This window comes from Lathyrus oleraceus, chromosome 3 (genome assembly GCF_024323335.1).
Source record: "Lathyrus oleraceus cultivar Zhongwan6 chromosome 3, CAAS_Psat_ZW6_1.0, whole genome shotgun sequence".
Lineage (NCBI taxonomy): Eukaryota > Viridiplantae > Streptophyta > Magnoliopsida > Fabales > Fabaceae > Lathyrus > Lathyrus oleraceus.
In genome coordinates, this window is record NC_066581.1 from 317,822,940 (window position 1) to 317,836,734 (window position 13,795).

At 41.8% G+C, this 13,795-nt stretch overlaps 1 pseudogene; it reads right to left on the bottom strand.

Annotated features, from left to right (window-relative positions):
• LOC127127371 (uncharacterized) overlaps nucleotides 1-13,795 on the bottom strand; it is a 158,366-nt pseudogene that overhangs the window by 83,443 nt on the left and 61,128 nt on the right.

Here is a 13,795-nt window from a genome sequence, read left to right on the forward strand (position 1 = left end):
GTTTTTAGATACTGAACCAATGTCAAAGAGATAACTTGCTTTTCTGTTTTGTTCTCTACTCGATTCAGGCGGAAATGTTCTCCGAAGAATGGTTTCCAACGTAGCAAGCAAATATTTTCACGAGACATGCTTCCGACGGGCTTCCACGAGAAAGAGATTCCAAGACCTTAAGTAAAGGTATATACAGATTCCACGACAGCCGCTGTTAAAATAACAGTTCCATTACGAGCAACTTCATCATCACAAACACTGAATATAACAACAGCCCATCTTGGAGTCGAAGGCACGAGTTGAGGATGTTTCCCAGAACCACGAGAAGAGGCAGTCAACGGAGGCTTGAATTCTCCAGCAGCATATTTGCCCATAACACCACTGCGCCACCGGAAATAGTCACTTCTTATAAAATTGCGAATGGAGATCCTGCTTTGTATTTCTTCTTCATAGTTGGTAGGATAACTTGGTGAGTTCATTCATAGATTCATTGATTGCAATTCTAATCTGTTGAGTGAAATCCAGCATTGACACCTTTTTCCTTGACATCAATTTGCAGAGAGTCAAGCGTGATTGTGCCATCAGTCAACGGGAGTAGCTCAAGCTTAATAGTGGATGTGGATTGAGATGGGATGCATCCCAGTGGAACTCTACTCTGGAGCCACAGATGTGTACAACTCATGCCAGAATTTGGGATGACATCATCATTCTTAGAAACTGTTCGAGGTCTGCCATCGCCATTTATCCTTCCCAAAAATTCTGTGAAACCAATAAAAGGACTCGATGGAGTGGCTGGTGAACTCAGTGAAACCACTGAAGGGGGTGAAATAAAAGATGCTGGAGCAAGCATTCTGTCAAGACTTATGGAAGGAAGACTTGATTTTGATGCCGAGCTTCCAGATTGCAACTTTGAAAAGCGAGGACTTTCATCCAGAACCTTTAGATGATTACAAACAGATGTTGCAGGTTTAAGGACAAAAGAATGCTCCTCACCTCTCCCGAGGGATAAATTTGGTAAAGAATGGTCGTTTCCAGCTTCAATACATGCAAATGGTAATGATGACGGTGGTCCAGCTTTTGTTGCTTCTTCAAATATAATGGTAATGGCATCAATAAATAAGACAATATCCGGAGCATGTACAGGAGCAACATTCTTTATTTGAACACACAGCAGATCCTCTGAATTGCAGTCAGCGGCAAAAGAATGAATCTCTACAGGTTGAATTATTTCAAGTCTCCTTCTCCGCCTTCTTCCTGGGGTATAGATACCTTGCAACCCACAACAAACAGAAAATCTTTCTCGCTCCAATGAGACACCTCGAAAAGATAAAAGTTCTTCAGCCTCATTTTTTTTCCTTAAAAACTTCTGAGATGAGATCTGGTCCCACTCGTCAGTGTCAAAATCTGGCTTAGAACTAGCTGCTTTCAAAGGACCAGGCGGCGGAAAAGTATTTTGAGGTAATGATGACATGGAATAACTTCTAAAAGGGCCAGATGAGGGTGCTGTTGTGGATCCTGAAAAGGTTGGAATGTTTGAGAAGAGTACAGAGGCCCGCTTGGTATATGTGCCGTTTGTGAAGGGCTTGCACCTTTGATTGATGAATATGATGATTTCTATAAATGACGATCTTGATGTAATTTGAAAACCATAATCATATTTGTGAAATCCGACCAATTCATTTGTCCCTTCTATGTAACCACTGTTGACTTTAGCCAATGAAACCGTTGTGGTATCCTTAAGAGCTTCAAGTGCTTTTCTCAAACTATTATGCGTTCCACCAGACATGTTGTTGTTTTTTTTGTTATGATATTTAACAGTGGCTATTGGCGCCCTATTATGCCGTTATTGCCTTTTTTATGGATATGCAAATGAACATAAAATGTGGATAATTGAGAAGTTGGTTTATAAAATGGAAAGGATTTTTAGGCATAATCTAAAACTAACTTAAATATCAATTTAAATAATAATAAAAAATCAGTATAAAACCCAATTAAAATCAAATTAATCCAATAATTTGTTAAGATTACTTTTGACATCAATTCTAACATCTATTTGAAAATTAAAATCAATTAGAGTTTTGAATCATTAGTAAAGATAACAATTAAAATTAAATTGAAATTTGGCTTTAAACTTGATTTGAAATTAAAATCCAATATTGAAAAATTACAAAAGTCAAGTGATTCAAAACCATTTTATACTGATGAATGTATGCAAATGCAAAAATAAAAGAAAAAATGAAAAAATTTCAGGATCAAAATCGGGGTATGACACAAAGCATGAATCACATGAATCAACAAAACTTATTAGAATCCAGCATTTAAGTGTGCAATGGAGGTTTCCTCACAATTTGTGGTTTTAAGTTCTAGATGAAACATTCATTCAATAATGTTGCAAAAAGACAATATTCAATTTACCAAAAAGAGTAAAGTTCCTAATGTATTCTAAAATTCTAGCCGAAGGTAACCATGTACCTTAGCTTCATTCACTTGTTTATTCTTATCATTGCCATCCAAGCTCGGATGCACCTTCATTGGGTACTTCTTGAGGAGCAACCAATCTAGAAGGGTTTGCCACTCAATCAACCAAAAATTTATTAAACACACAAAATTAAAAACATAAATAAATAACATTAACTGAAAATATAAATTTGTTCATGGGGGACAAAACACCCCAATAGTACAACACCAAAGTAAAAATACATAATCCGAAAATACAAATAAAAATAACATAAAAACTGAAAAGTACAAAAACTTAACCCTCTAAGGGCTCAGGACTCCTCCTCGCTACCGGCATCAGAACCGGTAGCCTCATCATCAACATCATCATCATCATCAGCATCAGCATCAGCGCCCACCCCCTCACTATACACTGGCGTGTCCACAGGCCAATTGGCGTGTAGCAGAAACTGCTCACGCGTCATCAAAGCATGAGCACCACTTCCCTGCAGCTGTAACCGCTGCATAGAGTCGTGCATATCAATCATAGCTCTCTGGGATGCCGCCATCCATTCCAAACTGTAATTGCACACAGCTTGGACGTATGGATCTAGTCTAGGAGTAGAAGTACCAGGACCATCAGAAGCCCGGGTACTTCCTGAAGCAGCACTGCCACCGGTAGTCTTAGCTCTACAATATTTGGCCACATACCGATCATCGATAGGTGACGGGATCCTTACCTGCCCACGAGACGGAAGTCTCACCCTTGCCTGAACGCATAAACTCATGATCAAACACGGGAAAGCTAGGGGACAATTAACACGAGCCCCCGACTTAAGCCCGCTCTCGACCACGGACTTCAGCTCATTTGCGATGATCCTCGCCACATCGATCTCGACATTGGTGAGGATGGAATGGACCAAATGTGCCACTGGGATCGGCACTGTAGAGGTGTGGGATTTAGGCTGGATGTTGGTCAAAACCAAGAGCAGTATCAGTTGAGCCATGGGAGTCATGTCCTCCCGGTGGTACCTCATTGGAACCCCAGATGGGTTCAGCTCAACAGATTTCCCTGGTAAAAGCAGGGCGGCAGTAATTGCTGGAACATCTCGGTGAAGCCTTAGGTCAATGTGGTATTGGTCTCTCTCTTCAGCTCCCAGCTGGAGCGGTTCCCCAAGGATTCGGTTGATAGCATCCCGGTCAAATGGAATTGGACGCCCGGCCACTTTAGATACCCAAGTAAAGGGCTCGTCGTCGTCGGGCAGTGCGTTAGCATAAAATTCCCGCACTGTCGCTATGTCGTAATGCTCTAAGGGATTAATCAACCTATCCCATTTCTTCGCGTCAATCAACCCGGCAAAATTTCTGTAAGTGCCCTGTGGGTTGATCAGAAATCGCTTCTCTGGAAGTATTTTTCGCTTCTCCAGAGCGATGTACCGTGCAGCCTGTTTTGGACCGACAAACTTGTCGGTATCGAATTGAATAGGCACGGCTCGGGAAGTAGCTGCTCCCTTTCTTTTCTTACCCGCTCCAGACCTTGACTCCATTCTGCAAAATATGAGAGGAAACAACACACACCAAACAAACAGATTAGACATCAAAGCATAATTTAAAAGACTGCCATGCTCGCTGCTGCTTCGCCTAGCGAAGTGGCAGCGAACGCTCGCCCCAGGCTCGCCTAGCGAGTGCTAGCGAACCTTACGGGTTTTGGGGTTTTTCAGCATGTTCAGATGGTTCTCCCCCAAAACCCATACTCAATTGGTTCCAACATCAGAACCTAATGATTTCTCAAGCAAATAATTGTTCTATGCTATTGGGGAATACCTATTTGCATGCAAAAACTAAAAATCCCCAATTCCTAAACCTAAAATCCCAATTTGCAAAACCCTAAATACCACATGCAAAGCTAAAGTTTCCCATACTCCACTCATCCTAATTGCTATTCACATTGGAAATTTAGAATTCAAACAACAAGAAAAATGTAGTAGGGCAAACCTTAGTTACACGGATTCGGAAATGTGAAGAGAGTAGAGTTTGCAAATGACCGAATAGAGCAAGTGTTGGTGATAGAGATGCAAATGAGAGAGTGTGAAGAGCTTATCAAAAATTCCTCAGCAGAGCCGTACAGAAATTTTTTGAGTTTGGGGTAAAATGGTTGCCCTGCTGAGATTTAAATACAAACTGTCATGCAGCGCTCGCTGCTGCCTCGCCTAGCGAGCAGCTAGCGAACCTGCTCGCTACTGCCTCGCCTGGCGAGATGCTAGCGAGCATGACATCAAGTGCTTTTTCAAATGCAGCACTTGCAAGTTCATCCAGAACAGTTTTATTACAAGGTAACCCAACACAACACAACACAAAAACAGTAAATACTTACAATGTTGGGGTGCCTCCCAACAAGCGCTTGTTTAACGTCGGCTAAGCTCGACGGTGCGATGCTCACAGAGGAGCATCGAGCGGTAGAGCACAGCTCTCGCGATCCACATGACCGCCGAGATAAATTTTCAATCGTTGGCCATTCACTGTCCAACTATCTTTCTGGTCTATGTCTTCAATGATAATAGCCCCATATTCCTTTACTTCTTTCACCCGAAATGGCCCCGACCATTTTGATTTTAACTTCCCGGGAAACAATTTCAACCGGGAGTTGAACAATAGGACCAATTGTCCGGGCACAAATTCTTTGTTACGGAGCTTCTTGTCGTGATACTTCTTTGCCTTTTCCTTGTACAACCAACTTGAGTGGTATGCGGCATTGCGCATCTCCTCCAACTCCAGTAGTTGCACTTTCCTTTTGTTACCGGCCAACTCATGTTCAAAATTTAAAAACTTTAGGGCCCACAAGGCCTTGTGCTCCAATTCAACCGGCAAATGGCAAGTTTTACCAAATACCAATTGAAAGGGAGTTAGGCCAATTGGAGCTTTAAAGGCCGTACGGTAGGCCCATAATGCTTCGTCCAATTTTTGGGACCACTCCTTTTTTGAATTAGACACGGTTTTTTCGAGGATTCTCTTAATCTCTCGATTAGAGACCTCAGCTTGCCCGTTAGCCTGAGGGTGATACGGAGTTGTCACCCTATGCGATACACCGTAATGTTTTAAAATAGTTTCCAAAGGTGCATTACAAAAGTGTGACCCTCCGTCACTTATCAACACTCGGGGGGTTCCGAAACGGGAGAATATGTTTTTCTTCAAAAAATTTATCACCGTTTTGGCATCCGCCCGAGGTGAGGCAATCGCCTCAACCCACTTAGATACATAATCGACAGCGACAAGCATGTACTCATTCCCATAAGAGGGTGGGAAAGGTCCTACAAAATCTATGCCCCAACAATCAAACACTTCCACTTCTTGTATATTTTGGAGAGGCATTTCATCTCTCTTACCTATCCCACCGCTTCTTTGGCAACTGTCACAACTTTGCGCATGGGTATGTGCGTCTTTAAAAATAGTGGGCCAATAAAATCCCGATTGAAGGATTTTAGTGGCCGTTCTAACCCCATTATAATGTCCGCCATAAGGCGAGTTGTGACAATGCCAAAGGATGCTCTGGGCTTCATCACCAGTTACGCATCTCCTTAATAGGTTATCACTACCCAACTTAAACAAGTATGGGTCATCCCAAACATAATACTTCGCATCCGAAAGGAACTTCCTTTTTTGGTTCGAAGTTAGGTCGGCAGGCACAAAACCACTAGCCTTGTGGTTCGCAAAGTCTGCAAACCACGGCCTAACTTGAACCTTAAACAGTTTTTCATCAGGAAATTCTTCCCGGATTTCTTTTTCAGACGCGGTAACCTCCACGTTCACTAATCGGGATAAATGATCCGCTACCAAGTTTTCCGACCCCTTCTTGTCTTTGATTTCCACATCGAATTCTTGTAACAAGAGGATCCAACGGATGAGCCTTTGCTTCGAATCCGGTTTGGTTAGCAGATATTTAATCGCCGCGTGGTCGGTATACACAACGACTTTAGACCCTATAAGATAAGACCTAAACTTTTCTAGCGCATACACTATTGCAAGTAGTTCTTTTTCCGTTGTGGCATAATTTATTTGAGCCTCGTTAAGAACCTTACTCGCATAATGTATCGCATGAAAAGTTTTGTCTTTTCTTTGGCCAAGTACCGCTCCAACAGCATAGTCACTCGCGTCACACATTAGTTCAAAATTTTCATTCCAATCGGGAGCGACTATTATTGGAGCGGTAACCAATTTTTCTTTTAAAACCTCAAAAGCTTGCAAACAATCTTCGGTGAAGAGAAATACCTGGTCCTTGGCGAGCAAATTGCTCAAAGGCTTAGCCACCTTTGAGAAGTCCTTGATAAAGCGCCGGTAGAACCCCGCGTGCCCCAAAAAGCTACGGATGCCCTTCACATTCACCGGAGGGGGTAATTTTTCAATCACTTCAACCTTAGCTCTATCCACTTCAAGCCCCCTTCTAGAGACTTTGTGGCCTAGCACGATCCCCTCGGTCACCATGAAGTGACACTTCTCCCAATTAAGCACCAAATTGGTCTTCACACATCTTTCCAACACCGTCTTCAAATTTGCCAAGCATAGACTAAACGTCCCACCAAATACCGAGAAGTCATCCATGAAGACTTCCATTGTTTTCTCTATCAGATCGGCAAAAATGGCTTGGACACATCGTTGGAAGGTCGCCGGTGCATTGCACAGCCCAAAGGGCATTTTTCGGTATGCGAACACTCCAAACGGACACGTGAAAGCCGTCTTCTCATGATCAACCGGGTCAACCGCAATTTGGTTGTACCCGGAGTAGCCGTCCAAAAAACAATAGTATTGTTGGCCCGATAGTCTTTCGAGCATTTGATCCATAAATGGGAGTGGAAAATGGTCCTTTCGAGTCGCGGTATTCAACCGCCGATAATCAATACACATTCTCCACCCCGTGGCAACTTTAGTCGGGATCAATTCGCCTTTGTCATTTCGGATTACGGTGATTCCACTCTTCTTCGGAACAACGTGCACAGGACTAACCCATGGACTATCCGAGATCGGGTAAATCATTCCCGCATCCAATAGCTTCACCACTTCCTTTCTTACAACCTCCTTCATCGTAGGATTTAAGCGGCGTTGTGGTTGAGCCACCGGCTTAAAATCTTCCTCCATCAAAATCTTGTCCATACAATAGGATGGACTAATTCCTTTTAGATCGGAAAGAGTCCAACCCATAGCTTCTTGATTGGTTTTTAGCACAATGATTAGACGGGCTTCTTCTTCTTTTATCAAAAGGTTGCTTATGATGACCGGCTTTGCCTCGGTCTCATCTAGAAACACATACTTCAAAGTTGAAGGTAACACTTTTAATTCAATTGGCGCTTTTTCGTCAATGACCTCCTTCTTCAAGTTTTCTTCCTCTACTTCCCATGGTTGTAGGTCGTCGAAACTATCAAGTTCCTTTAAGCATTCCTCAAGAGCTAGCTCTTCTTCCACAGTGAAAACCTCCAATGAGTCGTCAAGAGCTAACTCCATAGGAGATATCTCATGAATATGCTTTGAAACCTCCATAATAGCGTCTTCGATCACATCGATGCGAAAGCTATCATTTCTATCTTTGGAATGCTTCATTGCCTCGAATAGATCGAATGTGACTTCCTCATTTTGAACTCGCACCTTCATTAAACCGTCATCAACATCTATCATCATTCTCGCGGTCTTCATGAATGGTCGGCCCAAGATGAGCGGAGCATCATCATCTTCCTCCATATCAATAACAATAAAATCGACCGGGAAAAAGAATTTGTCGACCTTCACCAAAACATCTTGGGCTACGCCATGAGGATGGGTTGTCGATTTATCCGCCAATTGCAACGTCATTCGGATGGACTTAATCTCAATGTTGCCAAGCCTCTTGATAATTGACAAAGGTATAAGATTAATGCTCGACCCCAAGTCAATAAGTCCCTTCCCGACATACACGTCACCAATTTTAACCGGCAATGTAACTCTTCCCGGATCAACCTCTTTCTTAGGAAGCGTCCTTTGAATAATGGCACTGCAGCTCGCATCAAGGACGATGGTCTCCGGTTCCGTATACCTCCGCTTTTTGGTTAGTATGTCCTTCATGAATTTGGCATACTTGGGCATTTGTTCCAAGGCTTCGGCAAACGGAATGTTGATTTGCAACTGTTTAAAAATATCCATGAACCGGGCGTAATGCCGTTCATTCTCCCTTTTGGAAGGAGCATGAGGATAAGGAAGATTTTGGACCGGAGTAGCGCTCACTACCTCCTTTCCCTTTGCAATTCTAGCACTCTTCCATCTAGGCTTTTTCACTACCTCCCTTATTACCTCATCACTTGTATTTTTTTCCATCTCTACACCTTTCTCTTTTTCAACTTCACCATTATTTTTATTCTTTTCAACTTCTTCCTCATCACTCCACACTCCTACTTCACCATCAACATTTTCCTCCTCAATTTCTTTCTCTTTCTCACTACCCAACTCCCTCCCACTTCTCGTCATAATCGCCTTACAATGCTCCTTAGGATTTGTTTGCGTGTTTGCCGAAAAGGAAGGACCGGTTTGTTGTTCAGCGAGTTGCTTGGCAAGTTGCCCAACTTGAGTCTCGAGATTTTTTATGGCCGCGTCATTGCTCTTTTGATTGGCCATTGACATTTGCATGAATTGCGTCAATGTCTCTTCCAATTTAGAATTGACGACCGGCGGTTGTGGAGATTGATACGGATTTTGTGGAGGGTTTTGACGGCTAGAAGAACCACCTCCATAACCTTGGTTATGGTAATAGTTACTCCTAGGTTGGAACCCTTGGTTCCCTTGGAATTGTTGTTGTTGATTTTGAGGGTGCGGTTGATAAGGTTGTTGTTGTTGTTGTTGTCTCGGTTGATAGTCCCGTTGATTGGCCATGTAGTTTACTTCGTCAAAACCGGGAGGTGGACAAAATCCGGTGTCATGTTCACCTTTACAAAGTTCACAACAAGCTATTTGTTTAGCTTTTGACGGTTCTCTTAACTCTTTGATTTGTTGCGTTAAGAGTTCCACTTGTTGTGAGATGAGCTTGTTTTGGGCAAGGATGGCATCATTCGTCCCAAGCTCAAGCACTCCCGCCTTCTTCAAAGAATTTCCACGACTTTGACTCTGCAGATCATTTAAAGCCATTCGATTGATAATGTTTGTGGCTTCTTCGGCACTTTTTGACATCAACGAGCCACCCGAGGTGGCATCCAACAACGTCTTGCAGTTTGGTTGAAGTCCATTTCTGAAGATATGGATTTGAGTCAATTCATCAAATTCATGCCCTTTACATTTCCGAAGCATGGACTTGAATCTTTCCCACGCTTCATTCAAAGATTCACTGGTTCCTTGTGAAAACACCGAGATGGCCGTCTTTGATTCCATGAATCGGTTATGGGAGAAAAATCTTTCAATGAATTTCTCTTCTAACACGTTCCAGTCTGTCATTACGGCTGGTGTTTGATCTAGGTACCAATCCTTTGCTTTACCGAGCAAAGCGTGGGGAAATAATCGTCTGAACAACGGAAGCTCTTGAGCCTGATCCACTCCGGCAGCCAATGCTATCTCATAAAATTTTGTGAGAAAAGCAAATGGGTCTTCATGGTCCATTCCGGTGAATGGACTCCCATATAATAAATTCAGAGTTCCCGTTTTCATCTCAGCTTGCCTTCCTGTGTGGTTGGCAAACTGAGCGGTGTTCCTTGGACTATTGATGCATGGAGTAGAAATAGGTGGTGGTGGTTGTGGCTCCATGTTTGGTATGAATGGTGGTGGATTTGTGGTTGAAGAACTTTCTCCTTGCTCTTGGCGTTGTCTAGCCTGTTGCCTCCTACGTCTCGTTTTGCTATTGAGCCTCCTTGCGGTTCTCTCGATCTCAGGATCAAAAAGAAGTTCGTCCACAGGGATTTGCCCTCGCATAAAACGTAAGCTGCACACTAAACCAAACAAATTACAAGCACAAGTCAAAAATTCACAAGCTAAAACTTAAACAACCATTGCGATGCTCGCAATATCAATTTACAATCCCCGGCAACGGCACCATTTTGTTGAAAGTATATTTCGTGTCGGGTTTTTTGTTATCGTATCCACAGGGATTGTAAGATATCACCGCCGTTCGATGGTTGTATTAATTCTAGCTCAAGTAACAATAGGGTTTTGATTGGTTGTCACGTTATCTTGCATAAAAAGGTATTAAATTGCGGTAAAAGTTTTGGTTTGTTTAAATGAGAAATATTGCCAAAGTTAGGTTTCAATGATCACTTTGCATGTATTTGCTCGGTCAACAATCTTATAAACTCCTTTAGATGATAAATCATTTCACAAAGTCCTCTCAATATGTTTCTCTCGAACACACATTGTGAGTTTTGCCATTTTGATCCATTGTTTCTCTCGAACACAATCTATCAAAATGACAACTTTTTGGTTCAACCTTATGGTGAACAAAATCATTCATTACTATCTCTAGCTAACAAACAAGTTTGGATGAAAACCTAGGTCAAGAGTCGGTAAACATCTCTCGATCATAAACCAACACAAAGAGTTTTAAATAGAAACAAAATTTTCATCATATATTTACCATTAAAGAGTTTACATATGAGGATCCTTACATTTACACACAAAGCTAGTAATCACCTACATCTAACCTTGACAAATGGATGACTTAGCTACTCATTTTCATGGTAGCTTGGTCGGCAAGTAAGGAAAGAAGGTTGATCAACATCCAAGTCGGATAATCGAAGTTGGATGGGAATCCACCTTCTTTTTGTAGAAGATGGTTCTAAGATGATGAGAAAATAAAATTAGGGCATAAAAGATCCCCTAGAACAATGCTGTAAAATATCTCTTCAAAGTACAAAAGTGGAAAAAGTTGGTAAAAATGAGGTATGGTGCTCAAAAGTGGCACCTGCTACTTATAGACCTCTGCTGGGCTGTCATGCTCGCTAGGCGAGCAGAATGGCTCGCCTAGCGAGGGTCTAATATGGGCACATAAGGCACCTGCGCCCAGAGAAACAGGGTCTGCTGAACTGTCATGTTCGCCTAGCGAACATACCTTCGCCTAGCGAAGGACACGCTTCAACCTTCGCCCCAGCGAGGTTGAGAGGTTTTGCTACTGGAATGCTCGCTGGGGACTCGCTAGAGCTTCGCCTAGCGAGTGAGTGCTGGCTGCGCTTTTCACCAAAACTGAACGAACTCGCTACCACCTTCGCTAGGAGCTCGCCTAGCGAATTTATTGACAATTTACTGGAGCTTTTCGCTTGGAATTCGCCTAGCGAAGCAGTGCTTCGCCACAGCCCTCGCCTAGCGAGCTGGCTGATGAAATGCTTGTATTCATTGGTTCCTTTGCCACTTTTCTTGTGTCTTCATTTTCAATTAGTTCATGCCTTTTTCCTGCACAATAACACACAAATCAAAGGCACCAAGCTTGTTTATCAATGTAATGCATTTCATGTAAAACAAATGTGGTTTTGACAATTCTAGCAAGGAAATAGAGTGAAAGATACCCTTAATTGATGGCTCAGATAAGCACTTTTGGGTATTTAACATTATACCACTAGTTTGTGATCATCATCCATTAATATCTTATGCATTCATAATGTGGGGATAATCCCTTTTAAGTCTCCAATGGTCCATCCCATAACACTTTTATATTTCTTCAGTACCTGTACCAATTTCTCTTCCTCTTTTTCTTGTAGCCCGAAGCTTATTATTTCCGGACAATTCTTCTTAGAGCCTAAAAAGACATACTCCAGATTCTCAAGTAACTGCTTCAATTCTCTACCTGTTTCAGATTCCTTTTTGCTCTCAGCTCCAACGGAGCTCTGAAATCCTCCCACTGGTGTGGTTTTGATCTTGCCCATTAAGGTTGTGCTTCCAACATGGCTAACACTTCTTTCTCTATTTCTTGGGCTGACAAACCAAGAACTCTTTCCAAAGGTAATTTGGGGATTTGGCTCTTAACAAATTGAGCTACCATTGTGTCTAACACTTCAACTGACCTACTTGTCCCCTTATTATCTTTGTACTTCATAGCATTCCTAACATCATTTTTTAGCTCTTCATCATAAACCTTGATGGTCATGGTTCCCTCCTTAATATCTATCATGCATCTCCCTGTTTCTAAGAAAGGTCTTCCTAGAATCTGAGGGATCTCTTCATCTTCAGGCATCTGAAGAATAACAAAGTGAACAAGAAACACAAACTTATCTATTTTCACCAGAACATCTTCTATTATTCCATAAGGTCTTTTTATTGAGTGATCAGCAAACCGAAGTGTCATCCTGGTATCCTGAAATACACCTATTCCTCAACTTCCTATAGATGGGAAAAGCAATAAGACTCACACTGGCTCCCAAATCAATCAATTCCTTCTTGAATTTTCTATCCCCAATTGTTCATGGAATAGTGACCGAACCCCTATCTTTCTTTTTTATCAGAATCTTCATACCCTGCAAAATAACACTACAAGTTTCAATCAGAGGTATAGGTTCAATATTAATGGTGCATTTTTTGGAGATGATATCTTTCATGAATTTGGCATATATATATATATGCATTTGCTCAAGTGCCTCAGAGAATGGGATATTGATTTCAAGCTTCTTAAACATCTCTAAAAACTTCTCAAATTTTTTCTCATGTTGATCTTTCTTCATATTTCTGGTAGGATATGAGAGTTTGATGGTTGGCTTTGGCTCTTTTGGTTTTTATTTCTCAACCACATTTTGTGTGACTACTTTTTCAAAAACCTTATGGTTCTCTTTAATTTCTAGGTCCACTTCTAGAAAATGGTCTTCTTCACCTGGTTTGTCTTTGAAGCTCTCAGTTGACTTACCACTTCTAAGTGTCACCGCACTCACATTATTATGTTCTCTTGGATTAGTCACTATTGCACTAGGAAGAGACCATTATGCCCGAGTAACTGATATTTGTTGTATTATCTGACTCATATGAACTTCCAAATTTTCAATAGAGGGTGTAATGTTCCTTTGATTGTTTCTTATCTCTTATTGAAATTGGGAATTTTGAGCTGCCATATTTTCAATGGCTAATTCCCAATCTGCCTTCTTAGGAGCTTGTTGCTAATATTGTTGTTAGAACTGATTCTGATAGTTTTGCGGAGGTGGAAAATGTTGTTGATTCTGATACCGAATAAGACCCTGCTTTTGAACATTCCCTTGTTGGTTTTCCAGGAGAAGTTTGGATGGTTATTCCAACCTGGATTATAGTATTAGAGTAAGGGTTGTTCTGCTTCAAAAAATTCACTTCTTCAATTTGTTGCACATTTGCAACATAATGCATGGCATAATGAGGTCCACCATAAATTTCATAACTCACAGCTTGAACTAGTTGAACTTGAGCTACATGTTGGGTACCT